Raw genomic sequence first — 21,013 nt, 5'->3', positions numbered from 1 at the left:
GCCCTGGCCAGGCTCTCCGTGCTCCTGGTGAGCCAGACCCCTGGCAAGTCTAGAGTCTAACACAAACAAAAACCACAAAGAGCAGTGAAGACAAGCAGGGGTGAGAAGAACATCAGCAAAATGACACAAAATCTTCTAAATTTAAAAAACTTAGAATTACACTTAACTATACAGAACAGGATTTAACAGTTTAAGCCTTTTTCCTAAAATATTTGGAGACAGATGCCCTTTAATTTTACACTGTCTTTAAACATCCAGAGTTGAGTTTCTGAGTATTTCTCCCTCTATCACACATCGTTTAGAATTTTGTAAAGGCAATGCTTGTTGTAAAACTCAAAAGAATAGGGGCCTGGTGCTGTGGAGTAGTGGGTAAAGCTGCTACCTGTAGTGCCGGCATCCCATATGGGTGTCGGTTTGAGTCACCACTGCTCCTCTTCCAATCCAGCTCTCTGCTATGGCCTGGGAAAGCAGTAGAAAATGGCCCAAGTCCTTGGGTCCCTGCACCCTCATGGAAGACCCGGAGGAAGCTCCTGGCTGCTGGCTTTAGTTAGATGCAGCTCCAGCCATTGCGGCCAACTAGCAAGTGAACCAGCGGATGGAAGACCTCTCTGTGTCTCTCTGCCTCTGCCTCTCTCTAACTCTACCTTTCAAATAAGTAAATAAATCTAAAACAAACAAACAAACAAACAAAAACCCTCAAAGAACAAAGAGTCGTCAGCCCCTCATGCTGTTAAACATTTTCTTCCTTGATCCAAATCAGCACTGTTGTCACAATTTCCCAAGATGTATTCAAATATTTAATTACTGAGTTCTGGATCACATTCTAGTTTTACCATGAATTGGGATGGAAAATCCAATCAAACTATCTCATCAGTGGGTGTAATACATTAGGAACCTCAGAAACCAGGGATCGTCAGCGCAGACAAAACACGCTGTTTCCCGGGCTTACGCTCTATAGGGGTTTATGAGCACTTAGTTACACTTTCATTAAGGCAGATTCTGGTTCTCAGCATATTTTACATAATTAACACTAAAGCCAACTTAACGCCTAAATATGCACAAAAAAATCCTATCAGATTTAAAACACTGAAAATAAATTATGATTTATTTACTAAAGGAAAAAATCGCATCCTAAGTCCTCAGAACCACCCCTGGCACTGCCTTCCTGGACATGGCACTGTCAGTGCTTAGACAGCAGCCGCATCGCTACGCCCGCACAGCACTCCCGGCCTCTCCTGAGATGGAAGGCCATCCGCCACCTCACGCACGGGAAGCTGCGGCACAAACGCGGAGATTCCCAGCAACATCCGCGAGGAACTTCCTCCACTGCCGTCTCCAGTGGACTATGACTACAACTGGATTTCACAGACTAGAAGCCAAAGGCAACCCAGCAAACTCTCTTCGGAGAGGAGCGGTATTTGAACACCAGTGATAGAAACGTGCTGTCAACTCGATGATATCTCACTCTCCAAGGGAACAAGTGTTTGAGCACCACCCCCCCCCCCCCCCCCGCCAACTGCTGATTCACAGGAGATGAGGTACCTTCAAAGGAAAGAATCTGGAGATCAAAGCTTTGCTTCCCCTTCTTACGGGGATTTGACTCATCTGTTATTCTTAAAGAGACTTCCTAACTTCCAGGCTTTCCGAAAAATGATGAAACAATCTATTTTCTTAACTTCATTATTTATTGCTACAGCATGACTACATAAACATGAAAACAAGTTATGTGCACTTTATAGTTTCTCATGAGGATAGCTGTATAAATAGCACACACAGGTACATAAAGTTAGGCAAAACTGTGTTAAAGACTTAAATTTTTCCTGATACAATCTAAAAATTTGAGATTCTGAGCAACACGTGATAGAGAGAGAAATACCCAAAACTCAACTCGGTAAGTTGAAAGGCAAATAGGAGATGGAACTGGGGAGGAGAGGCTAGGAGGAAGCTACGTCCTCACACGGGGCTGCCAGGCGAGGCCGGGACGCACTTAGCACAGACGCAGCTCAGCTCAGCTGCCCAGCCATTGGGCAGGAGGCCCAGGAGCTGCTCTGGGAATCCACCATGGAGAATCAGGCCTTTTTTTTTTTTTTTAAAGGTTGAATGATTTATTTGAATGTCAGAGTCACAAGGGAGGAGAGAGACAGAGATCTTCCAATCGCTGGTTCACTCCTCAGATGCTCTGATAGCCTGGGCTTAGCCAGGGTAGAGCCAGGAGCCTCATCCAGGTCGCCCACATGGGTGGCACGGGCCCAAACACCTAGGCCACCTTCCGCTGCTTGTCCCAGGCCATTAGCAGGGAGCTGGGTTGGAAGTCGAGCAGCCAGGCATAAACTGGAGTTCATATGGGATGAGGGAGTTTCTGGTCACAGCTTAACTTGCTGCACAACACAGACCCCATGAATCACACATTTTCATATTCCTTGAGGAATATGGTCTTTAGTAATTTTACCCAGAATATTTTTTGGTAAAAACAAAAACTAAGAAAAATTTGAACTTCGTTTTGTAAAATGTCATTTAATATTTAATAGTGAAATCAAATAACAAGCAATCCATACATTTACATTGTCTGATTCAGTGGTTTCTAATGTATGAGAGCTTCAACAAGCTTGTGGAAAATTTGCATTATTGAGTAAAAATAACTTTGAAACCATGTAACAAAATATGAAACAAAACTCATCAAGATGATTCTATCCAGAAAGAACTCTAAATTTATTTTGATATTATGCTCATTTGGTACCACACTCCTGTTAAAAGGTCACCAGAGGAAAATAGGATTAGTGCAATGTCCAGCCATGTGCAAAAATCACACAGCTTTAACTGCTGGCTCAGCACCCTGCCGGTCAGAGCCTCGTAAATACTGACTACAGAAGTGAAATGCTACGAAAGCCATCTTCTGACGGTGACAAAGGACCTTCACATTTCTATTCCATGTGTTTTGATCTCTAAATATTCTATCTTAAATGCCTTCTATTTCACATCAACCTCTACCTTACACTAAAGGTTGCATTTAAAAATGGACTATACATCACAATGGAAATTGTAAATCAGACATGTAAAATAGTCCATTACCCAATTTTCCAAAGGAGAGGTTGGTTTCCACCTGTGCTGTTGGGGCCAGAGAAGCATCAACACTGACTCTCAAATCAGACAAGGAACACACGGTTCTGCCTCCTTGCCCGGAACACATGTGCTGCATGACCCCACTTACTGAAACAGGAGCCAAAGAGGCACGCTGTGAGTTTATATGGCCAGGCCTGTGTGCTCCACACAGAACTGACCACATAAATGAAGTGTCGAGGAAGATGGGAGCCAGCGTTCTCTGTCAGGGAAGAGAGGTAGAGGTGTGGACGGCTGAGTCAGCGCTGCAGGCTCTCTCGCCGACACAGACAGGAAAGCAGACGCACAGAGTGCCCGTCTGGGTATGGACACACTACCTCCTGCTTCCGTCTGCTGAGAGGGCTTGGAAGCAGTGAGACTCCTAGAGGAATGAGGATACTTCCTGCCCACATCTGACTTGCAATCCTCCCTCCACACAAAGGATCCAGGACTCACTGCAGAGGTGTCTCCTGACAGAGCTGAGTAACGGAAAGTAAAGATGCTTCCGGAATCCCTGTGCCAGAAGCAAGCACACACTCTGAGAACGACAGGACGTGCTGAATAGATACAGGAGTCACCCCGGAGAGATTCCACAGGCCGCACCTGGGACGATGTGCACACTCGAAACGGAGAGGACCGGTATCAGCACACAGACTAAATGGGATTCGGAGTCCACGTGACAGAGACGGGACTGCTCCTCCTCACGCTGGATGGAGGACTAAGGTGGTGCAGCAGGTTAAGCTCCCACTGGCAACGCCAGCACCCTGCATGAGTCCTGGTTCGAGTCTCCGCTACTGCTATTCCAATCCAGCTCCCTGTTAACGTGCCTGGGAAAGCAGCAGAGATGGTCTGAGCGCTAGGGCCCCCGCCATCTACGTTGGAGACCCAGATGGAGTTCCAGGCTCCTGGCTTCAGCCTGGCCCAAGCCCGGCCACTGTGGCCATTTGGGGAGTGAATCAGTGAATGAAAGATCTCTTGATCTCTCTTAACGCTGCCTTTCAAATAAACAAATGAATTTAAAAAAAAAGTGGAAGTAATGATGGAATGAGAAGACTGGCATCTGGCAATCATCTCAGCAACAAACGATGCAGAAAAGAACCATCAACAGCCATAACATCCAGCAGCAGCAAACCCGAGAAACAGCATTCACATGAATTCTTCCCACGCAATACTTCCAACGTGTACAAAACACTTAGTAACTTCATAGCTGAGATACCTGACACATGTCACTCTACCAAATGACAGAAATCAGGAGTAAGTTGAATTGACATTGTAGGACTCTGACACAAAAACACAGCCTCCAGGGGAGGGGAGGGTTTCTGGCCTAGCAGTTAAGACTGCTGGCATGGGGGCAGGTGCTGGGTATAGCAGGTTAGCCGCAGCCTGCAATGCAGGCAACCCATGTGTGCCCATCTGAGTCCCAGCTGCTCCACTTCCAATCCAGCTTCCTGCTGAAAGCCCAGGAAAAGCAGAAGATGGTCCAAATGCTTGGGCTCCTCTTAGCCACATGGGGGACCCAGAAATTCCTGGCTCCTGGCTTCGACCCGGCTCAGCCCTGGCTAATGCGGCCATTTGGGGAGTAAACCAATGAGGAGTAAACCAGAGCTCTCTGTAGCTCTTTCAAATAAATCTTAAAGGGGGGGGGGGGGGCGCAGCACCCTGGCTCACTTGGCCAATCCTCTGCCCACAGCACCGGTATCCTATATGGGCACCGGGTTCTAGTCCCGGTTGCTCCTCTTCCAGTCCAGCTCTCTGCTGTGGCCCGGGAGTGCAGTGGAGGATGGCCCAAGTGCTTGGGTCCCTGCACCCGCATGGGAGACCAGGAGGAAGCACCTGGCTCCTGGCTTCGGATCGGTGCAGCGTGCCGGCTGTAGCAGCCATTTAGGGGGTGAACCAACGGAAGGAAGACTGTCTCTAACTCTGCCTGTCCAAAAAAAAAAAAAAAAAAAAAAAAAAAAAAAAAAAAAAAAGCCCAATGGGATGCTTGCTTCTCATTATCAGAGTGCGTGAGTCTGAAGCCCAGCTCTGCTTTTGTTTCCAGCTTCCTGCTGATGCAGACCCTGGAAAGCAGATCATGGCTGAAGCAGCTGGGGCCCTGCCACATACCTGGGAGACCCAGAATGAGTTCCTGGCTTCAGCTGGCCCAGTCCCAGCTGTTGAGATCATTAGGGGAACTGAACCAGCAGATGGGAGGTCTCTGTCTCTGAACAAAACAAAATCCCACTAGGCAGGCCTGTGGTGCAGTGGGCAGGCTGTCACTTGGGACACTGGCATCAAGTACTTGAGTCCCCTCCACACACACAGGAGACCCAGATCAGGTTTCTGGCTCCTGGCTTTGGCTTGGCCCGGCCCTGGCTACTGTGAGCATTTGCAGAGTTAGCTAGCAGAGGGAAGCATGCTCTCTCAACAAAACAAAACAAAACAAAACAAAACAAAACAAAACAAAACAAAACAACAAAAGCCTCACATCTAAGTATTGCTAAAACTATACAACTCCAATCTCATCACGAAGCAGCACACGATGAGCACCACCAAGGGGCATCCTACAAAGTCATGAGACTGCACCCCTCAGAAACCTCACGACGAGGGTGCTGGGGCAGTGCTCCAGAGAGCAGCACAGAGGAGCTGGTGACAATGGAACACACGCTCCAGCCTCTGAGTCTGGATCCACATGAAAAGAAGGAAAAGGGCAAGCATTGCAAAACAAAAACTCAGCAAAGTGAAGAGGCAACTGACAGAATGGGAGAAATCATTTGCAAACTATGCAACTGACAAAGGATTAATAACCAGAATCTATAAAGACTCAAGAAACTCAACAACAACAAAACAACACAGTGAAGAAATGGGCCAAGGACTTAGACAGTTTTCAAAAGAGGAAATCCAAATGGCCAACAGACACATGAAAAAAATGTTCAGGATCACCAGACATCAGGGACATGCAAATCAAAACCACAATGAGTTTTCACCTCACCCCAGTTAGAATGGCTTTCATACAGAAATCAACAACAAGTGCTGGTGAGGATGTGGGGGAAAAGGTATCCTAACGCACTGTTGGTGGGAATGTAAACTGGTACAGCCACTGTGGAAGACAGCAGGGAGATACTTCAGAAATCTGAATATAGACCTTCCATGTGACCCAGCCATCCTCTCCTGGGAGTTTACCAGGGGAGATGAAATCAGCACATGAAAGAGTTACCCCGTGTTTATTGCAGCTCAATTCACAATAGCTAAGACACAGAATCAACCCACATGCCCATCAACTGAAGACCAGATAAAGAAATTATGGGGTATGTACACCACGGAATTCTACACAGAGGAAAAAAATTGAAATTCTGTTTTTTGCAACAAAATAGAGGAAACTGGAAAACATCATACTTAGTGAAATAAGCCAGTCTAAAAAGAACAAACACCATGTGTTCTCCCCAGTCTGTGGTAGCTAACAGAGCACCTAGAAGGTAACCTGTAGGAGTGAAATTGACTCTGAGATGCATGCCTTTGAACAGCCCTGTCTCCACTGCTGAGGAAGAGTTTTTCTTTCTTTGATACAATGTGTTGAACTCTTAATACAGAGTTGATCTTATGTGTATAAAATTAATTGAAAATAGATCTTAGTAAAAAATGAGAACAAGAGAGGGAGGAGGAGGAAGAGGGGGGATGCCCCTGATGTTGTATTTATGAAATATATGAAGTTTGTGTACCTTAAATAAAAAGATTTCTGGGAAAAAAAGAAAAAAGCAGAATGAAAAGAGGATATAAAGCAAATGTGGTCATATATTAACAGCTGGGAAATCTGGATAACGAGTATGCATAAACTATATTAGTTTTGCAATTTTTTGGTAAATCTGAAATTATTTCAAAATATAAAATAGCTACACGAAACTATGCTGTTTAGCCTCCCACCATTTTCCCTCATATTTGTGTGTATCATGGAACCCAGGCATTGCATTTGTGCTTTCTCCACTGTTACATTCTGCTCTGACTTTTCCTATCATCCTATCCTAGGCACTTTCACATTGCGTGTTTTCATTTTTTACATGTTGGAGATCCTCACCAGCTCCATGCTATCTGGAAATTCAGCTATCCAGAAAGAATAAAAATGTTAGAGTTGTCTTGGGGAAAAAAAAAAAACACACAAAGGAAAAGGCAATACCATCCTCTATTTAATGTAAGTGAATTCACAGGTAGCTTGTCAAATACAGTGAGTTAGTTCCTTCTAGTTTGTATTATGTTCAGCCCATCTGACAAATGATTTTTTTTCTTTTTGTTTTAAATAAATAGCTTTACATTCTACATTAGTTGACAGGTCACAAAAGCTATTATCATGATGTAAACTGATAACATAATCTCTTTGGGTCACAAAGCCAAATGCCCATTTACAATGAAAGAGAGTTACAGTGCTAATTTCCAAAGAATGAATTCAGCACTGGGTTGATATTTGATTGCTTCCAAGAGAAGGAAGGTATAGAGTCCAAAAGTATCTTAAAGCAGCAATACCACTGAGAATTTCGGGGAGCACAACAGCAGGTTAGAAGCTCCAGTAGTAACTTGTGCGGCAAAGACAAACTTACTTTCCTTGCAGTGGCACTGGCTTCCCACGGAGACTGAAGCGGGTGGTGGGAGAAGTGCACTCATCTCTGCAGACGCGCTCTCCAACTGCCCCACACCCCTCCAGTGCCTCCTCTTTCCCTTTTGCTGCCAGAGGCCCCTGAAATCGACCTTCTTACCCATTTTTGGCTCCAAACCTACTGTCTCCTGTAATCAATTTTCCCCTACTATTGTCTTTTCACATTGAGAAACGTTGAAAACTGCAATCTGGCACAAGTGAACCAACTTCTGTGGCTCCTGGCCCCAGTTAGCTGGCTCTACTTTTCTTTCCTTTATTAATAGTATTATTTATTAAGGGCCATTTCCTCACCTCCCACTCACTCTACAATCTATTTCTCTGTGTATCTTGGCCCAGTCACTTTCTCTGTATTCACTAAGGTCAGAGGGTCTCCTTGTTCTTGAATACAATGGGTACCTTTAGTCTTCACCACCCAAAGCAAAATTTAAACTCGGAGGACCACTTCCTGCTCCTTGAAATCCAGGCTGCTTTTGGCTTTCCCGACACCATTATTCATGTTTCCCTCTCACCTCTAGGCAATCCTTTTCCATTTGTTGACTTCTCTCTGTTTTTCCTGACCATTAAGTGTTAAGAGTTACACAGGGCTCTGTTCTGCGTCACCCTCTCTGATTGCTCTCCTTCATCGTAGGAAATGTCATCTACAGCCGTGGATTCAATCACCATCTTTAAGTCTGACCTCCAAATCTTGAGGTCTGGCCTAGACTTCTCTCCCGAGTCCCAGGAGACGACACAAGACTATATGAGGCTAAGGATAGATACTACACTGTACAATTTGCTTTTAGGAGGCAAATTTACAGTATTTTGATTCTTGTACTTTCAGGAATGCGTCCTACAGAAATATTATCATATGCCAAAACGATGAATATGTAAAAGTATGTTACAGTTGGCCGGTGCCACAGCTCACTAGGCTAATCCTCTGTCTGGGTTCTAGTTCTGGTTGGGGTGCTGGTTCTGTCCCGGTTGCTCCTCTTCCAGTCCAGCTCTCTGCTGTAGCCCGGGAAGGCAATGGAGGATGGCCCAAGTGCTTGAGCCCTGCACCTGCATGGGAGACCAGGAGGAAGCACCTGGCTCCTGGCTTTGGAACGGCACAGCGCGCCGGCCGTGGTGGCCATTTAGGGGGTAAACCAATGGAAGGAAGACCTTCCTCTCTGTCTCTCTCACTGTCTAACTCTTGCCTGTCAAAAACAAAAAACCAAAAACAAAAAGTATGTTACGGTATTGTTTGTAATAGCAAAAAAAAAAAAAAAAAAAAAAAGAAGGAAAATTCAACTATCTACCAACATGGAGAGTAGACTTATTATCAACAATAAGTCATAATATACAATCATTAAACAAAAGATCATACTAATGGTCTATCAATTGCACTTCTTGGTACAGTCATACGTCATTTAGCAATGGTGATCCACTCTGAGAAGTGTGTCTCAGGAGACTCTGTCATTATACGGGCATCATAGTGTGTAGTTACATAAACCTTGATGTTATAGCCTATTACACGCCCAGGCTCTGTGGAACTATATGTACATGGTACAGCCATATTGCATCTAGGGCCACGCTGAACAAACTAACACAAGATTAAATCAAGCACAAGAGAAAATGGTGTGGGGCTGGCACCGTGGTGTAGCATGTAAAGCTGCCGCCTGCAGTGCCTGCATCCTATATGGGTGCTGGTTTGAGTCCCGGCTGCTCCACTTCCAATCCAGCTCTCTGCTATGGCCTGGGAAAGCAGCAGAAGATGGCCCAAGTCCTTGGGACCCTGAACCTGCGTGGGAGACCCAGGAGAACTCCTGGCTCCTAGCTTTGGATCAGTGCAGCTCCAGCTGTTGCTACCAACTGGGGAGTGAACCAGCGAATGAAAGATACCTCTCTCTCTGCCTCTCCTTCTCTGTGTAATTCTTTCAAGTAAAAATAAATAAATCTTTTTTTTTTTTTTAAAGAAAATCGTGTGATCAGGAGACGGAATTAAGTGTGTGATGTATAGGCTGCTGCCAGCAACACAGGGGTCAGTTTTACCAACAACTTTATTTTTGAATAAATAGAAGGATTGCACACTAAGATAATGATAAACTGTATGACACAGTAAATACATAAGCTAGAACACTTATTGTCAGTACTGAGAACTGTGTACTGCATGGTACATAATTGAATGTGTTACGCTTTAAAACAACTGGCAGCACAGGTTTGCTGACATGAGCATCACCACAGTCACGTGAGTAATGTGTCACACTGCGAGGACGGCTACAAGACCTCTAGGCCAAAGGAATTTTCAGCTCCACTATAACCCTATGGGACCACTGTCTTCTGTTCGTTGATGGAAACATGCATATGTGGTGCAGGACTGCATTAAGTGAAAAGAAAGCTTATATTGACAAAAAAAAAAAAAAAAACCCTACAAACAAATGCTTACAGCAGCTTTATTCACAACTGACAACGTGCCCTTCACTAGGTGCACAGATAGAGTACAGTACCTCCTATAATGACCATCATGCAGGAGTGAAAAGTCACAAAAAGACACAATGACATGGACGAACCTTAAACACACATTGCTAAGTTCAAGAAGCCATTCAGAAAAAGGCAAAACTGTGTAGACAGTAAAAGGATCAGTGACTGCAGGGGTTAGGGTGAACGGAGGGAGGATAAGTGCGTGGAACACCAGACCTTTATAGGGAAACTGCTCTCTACTATATGTGCAACTCCACGTGCCCAGACCCACAGGATGTACCCTAATATGAACCGTGAGTTCTAGGGAGGAGCAATGGATCACAATACTGGCTTACCAAGACCTTAAGGAAAGGGGAGGCTGGAAGCAGGATGATGGACAGCCGCGGAAGCTCTCTGTACCTTCTGCAAACCTATAGCCATCAAGTCTACTGGAGAAGAATGAAGATAGCACACACCACTGACAATGGGGAGACTGGCTGCCGGGCGCATGAGGTCACACACCGCTCCCTTTGTAGCTTTCCTCTAAGTCTCCACTATTCTAAAATATAGGTTATTTTAAAAAGAGCTAATTTTTCATACAATAATAGGGAATGATTTTCAAGATAACCCAATTTTATAATAAAAAACAAGCCACAGAATATTTTAGTATAATTGAATTTACATATTGACACAAGTTACATGTTGTAAACGAGGTAATTAAAATTAACCCTAAGAGATGCACAGGCAAAGGCCCAACAGCCTCCTCTGCAGGGCAAGGGCACTGACGTGCGCCACACGCGAGTGCCCGCCAAGTGCTGTCGGATTTCCACTTTCCACAGTGGATTTCTGACAACAAGCACAGAATCGATCACGTGGTTTTTTTTTTTTTTTCTTTTTTGACAGGCAGAGTGGATAGTGTGAGAGAGAGAGAGAGAGAGAGAGAGAGAGAGAGAGAGAAAGGTCTTCCTTTTGCCGTTGGTTCACTCTTCAATGGCCGCCACGGCTGGCGCGCTGCTGCCAGCGCACCACGCTAATCTGAAGGCAGGAGCCAGGTGCTTCTCCTGGTCTCCCATGGGGTGCAGGGCCCAAGTACTTGGGCCATCCTCCACTGCACTCCCTGGCCACAGCAGAGAGCTGGCCTGGAAGGGGGGCAACCGGGACAGAATCCGGCGCCCCGACCGGGACTAGAACCCGGTGTGTCGGCGCTGTTAGGTGGAGGATTAGCCTAGTGAGCCGCGGCGCCGGCCACGTGTTGTTTCTACTAAAGCATTTTTCAACAAAAAACAGCTGTCGGCAGAGCTGAAAGGGTTGGAGAATCTAAATGTCCGGCGTGAGTTGTGTGCTAAAGATAGCAGTGGCTGTTATCACTGCTGACCCCAGCCAAAGCAGTGCTCCTGTTTCCAGAACACCCCGGAGTCCCCACTCTGGCACCAGGCCTTTGTTTAAAGAGAATGCTCGCTCCTGTGCCTTTACCATTTACTGCTGTGGGCCACAGCTGTGCACAAAGGGCAGCGTAGTCACTGGGCACTGCCTGCTGCGTGCTCTGGCTCACTTCCTGCTGCAAACAGAGGACGGAGCTTCTCCACATGCCAAGTCCCCTAGGCAGGCTGGCCCAGCCTGGACCTGCCTGCCTCTCCACGAGAAGTCCCCTCTGAGGCCGTATCTTCCCTTCAGTACAAATGGATGAAGCTAAGAGGCAGCTGAAAAAATCCTTCTGCCAGACACTTGAACAAAACGGGCATCAAATAAGGTAAGCTCAATTCTAGCTGCAGCAACTGATGGCCTTGCCAGGACTTCGGGATCACCGGGAGCTTTAACAAAACAAAAACTGCTCATGCTCAGGAAACGCTGCAGAACCCTCAGAATACCTGGGAGTGAGGCCTTCAGATAATGATGTGGGAAAACCCACATTACGTATGCAGACACACAGAAATCTTAAACAAACATGACTGGGAGGGCATACTGTAGGTTAACAAGTCGTTGCCACTTAGTTTTAAAAACAATGCTCCACTCGGGATAGGTTCCTTTGCAATGACCTTCAGGGGGCCCTGGAAGCAGGGAGGCCTCCAGACCGACCAGTGGCCTCTAACCTCTACTCAGCCAGACTGGGGGACGGAACACTGTTTCAAGTCCCGGCTGCTGCACTTCAATCCAGCTCCCTGCTAATGGGCCTGGGAAACAGTGGAAGATGGCCCAAGTGCCAGGATGGAGTTCTAGGCTCCTGGCTTCAGCCTTGCCCAGCCCTGACTGCTGTGGGTATTTAGAGAGTTAACCAGCAGATGGAAGATTTATCTCTGCCACCCTGCCTTTCAAATAAATTAATTTAAAAATTAAATAAAAGCAATAATGCTCTAAGATCAAGCCCAGCAGGAAACCTTCCTCTAGCACCTTGGCGAGGCCATTCTTCACTGCTGCTCCCACTCAGGCCTCCCATTAGAGTGACACTCAACTGTGCAACTAAGAGCAAGCGAACTAACCTCAGCTCACGTTCTGATCTTAATGCAATAGTGCTCCGATTCACAGTTTTTGTGTTAGAAGCTAGCAAACTTCCAATTAGCTTGTAATTCGACGAAGTGAATCTATGGAGACTAAAAAATTAATAGATGAAAAAACTGGTTAGAAAAAGAGAAAGGAAAAGGCAGATATTACTGGTTCATTAAATATCAAAACCTTAGGAGTAAGGACTGCCATGCAGTATCACTGAAAGGTTGTGTTTTTATGACACTTTACTCTTTCAAAACTTGGTTTTCTTTTCTGAATTTATAAACCCAAAACTGACTGCTATAATGTCTCTGATAGTTCCTACAGTAAATAATATTATAGTGGTACCAAGGAAGACTTTTGTAACAGTGGGTCAGATTTTATAGGGTCTGATTTTTACCGGATAGTAAATTAACTTTAGGTTTTCTCAATTACTTACTTATCACATATTGACTCCTTGTAATGTGTTTAATATTCTTCATGGCACAGCCGGTCGTGTGCAGTTGAAACAATGACGGTTTACATACTACCAACTAGTAAAAGTCAATTCTTGCAATGTTTTTTTAAGTAGCTCTAGGAAGGGGGGGGGAGTTTCTGCCCACAGGAAGGAAAGCAAGCCCACAGCAAACCCTGCAGTTCGTTATCACAAACTAACCAGGCCCAGAGGGCAGCCCAGCCAGCGACTCCGAGACCCAGGAAGTAACACAGTGGTCAACTCCCTGGCTCTTCTTCCTGCCTCGTGATTCCTGAAGGAATGGAGGAGAGGCTGGACACCCTGGGAAGCCAACACACAGACCCGGAGTCCTCAGGAAGGCTGGCCTCAGGAAAGAGACCCTGGTAAAAAAGAAAACCTTTAGACAACAACCTTGAAAAACACAAATCTGCGGTAATTCTACAGGAGACAGATAATGTAAAAAGCCCTTTCTAGGGAAGAAATTGAGCTGATAATTAAAAGTCTTCTAAAAATAGAAATCTCCAGGCCCAGACTCTCTTCACTAGAAAAAAAATTTTAAACATCTATTTATTTATTTGAAAGGCAGAATTACTGAGAGGGAGAGACAGAGAGCTCTTCCATCTGCTGGTTCACTCCCCAAATGGCTGAGGCAGCCAGGGCTGGCCGGGCCGAAACCAGAAGCCTGGAGCTCCACCCAGGTCTCCCACGTGGGTGCAGGGACCCAAGGACTTGGCTCATCTGCTGCTTTCCTAGGTGCATTAGCAGGGAGCTGGTTCAGTCGTAGAGAAGTTGGGACTCGAATCAGGGTTCAAATAGGATGCTGGCATCACAGGCAGTGGCTTAACCACTGCGCCACAATGCCAGCCGCTTCACTGGAGAATTCTAACATTCAAGCCTCCACGCCAATTCTACACAATTCCTTTCAGAAAATAAAAGATGGAATCCAAACTAGATAAACATGATACAAAAAATAGTAAAACCCAATGTCTCCTGGTGAATATTTATGTAAAAACTAACAATCAATATTTAAAAACAATCAATGTTATCTATATCACTTTATAAAGAATAAAATTTCATGTTCTCCTCAACTGATAAAGAAAATACACAGAACAATATTTCAACAACCATTCATGATTTAAAAAAAAAAACCACAAACACACAAATCAGGGGGCAGCCACTGTGGCGCCATGGGAGAAGCCTTGCTTGCAGCAATGGCATCCTGTATCGGAGCGCCTGCTGGAGTCTGGGCTGCTCCTACTGATGCACCTGGGAAGTCAGTGCGCTCAGGAACTTGAGTTCTTACCACCCACGTGGAGACCTACACAGAGCTCCTAGTTCCTGGCTTCAGCCAGACCCAGTGCTGGCTGTTACAGCTGTCTGGGGAGTGAACCAACGGATGGGAGAGCTCTCTGTCTCTCCTTTCTTAAACAAAGAACTCTCAGAAAATGAGAAATAGAGAGGAACTTCCTTTACTTGATAAAGAACATCTTTAAAATGCCCAATAGCTAATACGGTGAGAGACTAAATGCCTTTCCCCTAGGAAGAAAAAAAAGCAAGGACGTTTCTTCTCACCATTTTCATTCAAAATAGTGCAATAAGCTAAGAAAAGGAAGTAAAAGAAATATAGGCCAGGCATAAAAAAAAAAATAGAACTGCTATTTCCAGATGACATCATCTTCCAGGCAGAAAATCAAATCCTGTGAGGACTAGGGGTGAATACCCAGGATTCTATATCGGAGGTACCGCAAATCACAAATCTGATACAGGATTAACATCCAGATTATAGAATAAACTCTTAGATTTCTTCTCCAAAGACACAGAAATGGACAATAAGCACATGAAAATATGCTCAAAATTACTCATCATTCAGGGAATGCAAATCAAAGTCATGAGTGACTTCACACTGATTAGAAGGACTAGGTAGACAAAACGGAATCCTTGCACACTACTGGTAAAAAGCAATATGGCTGTTCTTTCAAAAACTAAAAACAGAATTTTCACGTGACTCAGGAATTCCACTTCTGTGCACATACACAGAAGAACTGAAAGCAGGGATTCAAACAGGTATTGTATACCATGTTCATAGCAGCGTTATTCACAAGGGCCAAGAGGTGGAAGCAACTCAAGTGTCCACCCGCGATGAACGGATAAGGGAAATGCTGCTTATACACGCAGTAGCCCCCCCATCTGCAGTTTCTTTCTGTACATGATGAAGTCTTGTGCCATTATGCTCTGTCCCATCCTCTTCCATCCAGAATGTGAATCATCCTTCGTCCACCGTATCCATGCTGTACATAATACCCAATCATCAGTCCCTTAGTTGAGTCTTGGTTACCAGATTGGCTGTCGTGGTAGAGCAGTGTTGGTGTTCAGGGAACCCTTAGGTAGTAGCCTAACGCTATGTCGCAATGTCTCCATCATTCACCTTACTTCATTGTATCAGACGTACGCTGCATCATCTCACATCATAAGAAGGGTAGGTATGGGACCTTCAGATATTGTGAGAGAGGATCTGCACATAACTTTAATTAAAAGTATCATTATAATTGCTCTTAGTCTTAGTCATTGTTAATATTTTACATTGGTTGATTTATAGATTAAATTTTATGATATATATGTATGGTTAGGAAAAAATTATGGAATTCAGTACTACCCATGGTTTCTGACATCCATTAGGGGTTTTCCAACATACTCCCTTTGGATGTGGGTTATGCTATTTATATATACAGTATTTAAATGGAGGGAAATTCTAACATTTTACAACATGGATGAATCCTTAAAGACACTATGCTAAGAGAAGTAAGTTGTTCATAAAAGGACAAATAGTGTAAGATACTACTTATCTGAGACACTTAGAACAGACAGATTCACAGACAGAATGCAGAGTTGTGGCTGGAGGGAAGAATCAATCAGGAACAACTATTTAATGAGTACAAAGTTCCAGTCCGCAAGATGAAAAAGCTGGAGAGGGTGCACAGTGTGAATGTAGTGACTGAGCTGCATGCCTGAACAGGCGTACAATGGTAAACTGTTACATATCATTTACTGCGATGAACACTAACTGCAGCCTTTCCGGCGGTGACCACCTGCCCACGCGAACATGCCTCTCACAAAGGGTCTCCTCCATCCCTGTCCAGAAAAGAAGAGGAAACACAAGAAGCGGTGCCTGGTGCAGAGCCCCGATTCCTACTTCACGGATGTGAAGTGCCCAGGATGCTGTAACCCACCACGGTTTTCAGCCATGCACAAACAGCAGTTGTGTGTGTCGGCTGCTCCACTGTCCCCTGCCAGCCTACGTGAGGAAAAGCAAGGCTTGCAGAAGGATGTTCCTTCATGAGGAAGCAGCACTAAAAGCACCCGGAATCAAGGTGAGTGGGAAACCTCCCAATAAACACATTTGGATAAAAAAAAAAAAAAAAAAAAAAAAAACCTAACTACAAATGATCAATTGTATTTCAGTACACTAACAACAACACATAGACATTAATATAGCACATGCGCTGGCGCCGCGGCTCACTAGGCTAATCCTCCGCCTTGTGGCGCCGGCACACAGGGTTCTAGTCCCAGTCGGGGCGCCGGATTCTGTCCCAGTTGCCCCCCTTCCAGGCCAGCCCTCTGCTGTGGCCCGGGAGGGCAGTGGAGGATGGCCCAAGTGTTTGGGCCCTGCACCCCATGGGAGACCAGGAGAAGCACCTGGCTCCTGCCTTCGGATCGGCGTGGTGCACCGGCTGCAGCGCGCCATCCATTGGAGGGTGAACCAACGGCAAAGGAAGACCTTTCTGTCTCTCTCTCTCTCACTGTCCACTCTGCCTGTCAAAAAAAATATATATATATATATAGCACATGCTTTATTTCTATTACTTCATTATTCAAGGTAAGCAGGGGATTTATAAGATACTTCCTTAATGGAAAAGAAGAATCTTACTAGGACCCTCCATTATCCATCATGAATGGCAGCCACCTTAAAACTGAGACGGACTTTACACATTCACTGTCTTAGAGTATCTTGTACACAAAACATCCGAGTCTTCAAGTCAAAACACTACTTAAGTAGTAAGTCTGCAAAAAAAATTTTTTTAATAAAAAAAAAAATTTAACAGTAGCAACTGGAACCAAGGTTTTTCAGGGAAAAAAAGAAAATGAAGAAAAAAATCAAAACACCAAATTAGGATTCCCTCAAAAAACATCACAAAAAACTGAAATAAATCAAGTCAAAGCTACATGCAACCTCCCATCTCTACTGTAATAGTGATTTTCTGATGTTGGGTTAAATTACAGAATCATGCCTACAACACACACAGGTATGCTCGGCTAGGAAGCCAGGTAAGTAGGGGCCTACTCTTCCAATTCTAGATGCACCAGCCGTAGTCCAGTTTATGCTAGAATCCTAAACTTTTTCACAAGCAAAACCGAAACATGTTTCAGGCTTTATTTTAATCCCAGATAAGAGTACAAAGGTGGCTGGTGCCGCGGCTCAATAGGCTAATCCTCCGCCTTGCGGCGCCAGCACACAGGGTTCTAGTCCCGGTTGGGGCGCCGGATTCTGTCCCGGTTGCCATTCTTCCAGGCCAACTCTCTGCTGTGGCCAGGGAGTGCAGTGGAGGATGACCCAAGTACTTGGGCCCTGCACCCCATGGGAGACCAGGAGAAGTACCTGGCTCCTACCTTTGGATCAGTGTGGTGCGCCGGCCGAGGCGGCCATTGGAGGGTGAACCAACGGCAAACTAAGACCTTTCTGTCTCTCTCTCTCACTGTCCACTCTGCCTTTCAAAAAAAAAAGAGTACAAAGGAAATGAATGGAGTTAATGTTTCCAAGGTCATTTATGCAAACAAATTAAAGAAAATGTCACTCTTGAGACCTTTTTTAAAAAATGCAGATTGTAGAGTTCCATTGTTTTTATCTGCTCTTACAATTTAAAGACTATAGTGGGGGCCGACATCCCATATGGGTGCCGGTTTGAGTCCCTGCTGCTCCACTTCTGATCCAGCTCTCTGCTATGGCTTGGGAAAACAGTGAGAGATGGCCCAAGTCCTTAGGTTTCCTACACCCGTGTGGGAGACCCAGAAGAAGCTCTTGGCTCCTGGCTTTGGATTGGCGCAGCTCCAGCCATTGCGGCCAACTGGGGAGTGAACCAGCGGACGGAAGACCCCTCTCTCTGCCTCTCCTTCTCTATGTAACTCTGCCATTCAAATAAATAAATAAATCTTTAAAAAGAAAAGATTAAAATGGAATCAGCAAAACAGCTCAATACTTGAGAAAGATTAGCAACAAAGAAAATATACTCAGTGTTCATTTTACACATTTTGGTCAACATCATTTAGAAAAATGCAGTTTAATATCCCAGCAATTTTATTTCAATAAAATCCATCACTGGTAATGTAGTTTCTTGTACTTTAATTATGGCAACTTAAAAGTGGTACAAGAGCAGGTATTGAGGCATAGTGAGTCAAGATGCCACTCGGGACTCCTACATCCCATGCTGGAGTGCCTGGGATCAAGTCCCACCTCAACTTTTGATCTAGCTCCCTGCTAATATACCTGCGAGGCAGAAAACTGATGGCTCAAGTATTTGAATCCCTGCCACCCATGTGGGAGAGACCCAAATGGAGTTCCGACCTCCTGGCTTCGGCCTGACCCAGTCCTCACCGTTGAGGGCATTTGAGGAGTGAACAAGCGGATGGAAGGTATCACGACCCCTCCCTGTATCCCTCTCCCTGTCACTCTGCCTTTTAAATAAACAAACATAACTCAAGACAAATCAAAGTGTTGTTTTTAATGCAGAAAACCCCTGCTGTTTGTAAGATGACCCTGGCTGCTCTTTATCCTGTTATTTACGGACAGTTTTCCAAACCTGACAGTAAACTCCTTGAGGCAGCCAAAGGACTTGGTACTTCTTGTACTCCTGGTGCCCAGACACTGTTTCCTACACAGGCAGGACATGCAGACGCGTGTGACACAGGGCCAAGCAGCCATACAATGTCTGCGGTTCATGGTGACTACCTGAGTCTCCTGTTCTTCAGAGACGGCTGACATCCTACAGCCGACTACCAGCTTTCATCAGCTTTCTTGTTCATTAGAGCCATCTGTTTGTTACTGTCCAAATTCTCAAATCACCCTTGGATTATTTTCCTTTCTTTCTGAATTTACTATAAATGCTGAAATTCATCAAGCTGAATAGCTTTAAATTCTGCTCTGTCGATCCATTTTTCGATGAACTGTATTACCTGAAATCTCCATAAGACTCCTATTAATCAGCTACAACAAGACCTAATGGAAACAGCCCACCAGAGGCCGTCTCAGGCCACCCACCCTGCGCTGGCCGACGCTGGTTCTGCAGGGGCGAGGATCCAGGGACAGAGGCAGACGCACCAAGCTCCAAACCTGTGCTCCAGGTCTTTCCGTAGCTGGTAAAACTCAGCTGACGCCTTGTTTGGGGAGGAATTTGGACTCTAATTCAGTAGTAAATCACATCAAAGTCAACTGCTTGAAAGAACTCACAGATGCTCCTGGACAGCCGAGAACTACAACTGCTGTGGAGCTGCTCGAGAACTTGCTGGCTGCCAGTCCCCAGCCTCACACACACAGTTAACAGAGTTGATTCTGCCGTCTCCGGGTGCTTATGGAACATTCCATCTACTTATTCAAGGCAAAGGCCTCTCTGCAGGGTAACAGACAGACTCATACTAACCAGAGAGCTGGTCTTGCCCTCTGTCTTCCCGCGCATTGTCCTCTTGCTCTGAGGACAGCAGAGGAAGACGTCTGGACGGCTGGACACTGTGCTGCAGTCCGGGTCAGGGCGCCCACCCTGCTCGCAGTGCCAGCAGACCCCGCAGAGCTTCGCCAGTGCTTCTGTTACCCCCATGTGCTCCTGAAGTCCACTGATGCAGGCTGATTTCAAATGCTTCCCCGTCGCCCGACGCCCTCGGCTTCTGTTTTCAGTTCATTGCACTGCATTACACTGCACTTGCCGTGCTGTTGCAAAGCAACATGTTTTTAACAACAAAAAGGTGTAGGAGGCACGAGGGCACTGCTATAAGAACATTAAAACTCCTTCCATGTCATTAAAGAAGGCAACCAGCAACCAAGTCGATAGGGCAAAGCTTGGTCATCGATACAGAGAATAGCAGGACAGTAATAAGGGAAACTGTGCTTTGTTCCAGGCCAGTCCTAGGACTCCGCCCTGTGCCCCACATCAGTCCTGAGGGACTGACACACGGACACCGTGCGCCTGTCCCCTTCATCCATCCCAGCGCGTCTTCCTAAGCCATGGGCTGCTTCATAAACAGCAGCAGCACGGAACTGCAGACCTTGGGCTTCGTATGGCAGGGCCATTCAGTCCTTTCAATCCAAACAGATTTTTGTAACATATTTTAAAAAAATCTCTACTATTCATTTCATGTATTTTGAAAACAAAATGAAGGCCAGTGCTATGGCACCGTGGGTTAAAGCCCTGACCTGAAGCGCTGGCATACCATATGGGCACGAGTTCGAATCCCGGCTGCTCCACTTCCGATCTAGCTCTCTGCTATGGCTTGGGAAAGCAGTAGAAGATGGCCCAAGTCCTTGGGCCCCTACATCCAAGTGGGAGACCCAGAAGAAGCTCCTAACTTTGGATCGGCACAGCTCCAGCTGTTGTGGCCATCTAGGGAGTGAACCAGCGGATGGAAGACCTCTCTTTCTGTAACTCTTTCAAATAAATGAAACAAATCTTTAAAAAAAATGACATTGTGACTAAAAATAACATAATGTGACAAAGCACTGTTTCTCATGTGTGCATACTACATCCTCCTTAAAAAGTTTTAAAACTAGGCCGGCGCCAAGGCTCACTAGGCTAATCCTCTGCCTGAGGCACCGGTACCCCAGGTTCTAGTCCCGGTCAGGGCGCCGGATTCTGTCCCAGTTGCCCCTCTTCCAGTCCAGCTCTCTGCTGTGGCCTGGG

At 45.5% G+C, this 21,013-nt stretch overlaps 1 protein-coding gene and 1 pseudogene across 21 annotated transcripts in view; one reads left to right on the top strand and one right to left on the bottom strand.

Annotated features, from left to right (window-relative positions):
• The window catches only part of ATE1 (arginyltransferase 1), a 183,020-nt gene that overhangs the window by 5,712 nt on the left and 156,295 nt on the right, over positions 1 to 21,013 (bottom strand). The window lies entirely within an intron of this gene.
• Positions 16,026 to 16,424, top strand: LOC127484258 (small ribosomal subunit protein eS27 pseudogene; annotated as a pseudogene).

The sequence above is a fragment of the Oryctolagus cuniculus genome, chromosome 15, assembly GCF_051225735.1.
Source record: "Oryctolagus cuniculus isolate XC-2025 breed Fujian yellow rabbit chromosome 15, ASM5122573v1, whole genome shotgun sequence".
In the NCBI taxonomy this organism is placed as follows: Eukaryota; Metazoa; Chordata; class Mammalia; order Lagomorpha; family Leporidae; genus Oryctolagus; species Oryctolagus cuniculus.
This window is presented reverse-complemented; position numbering and strand designations above follow the sequence as displayed.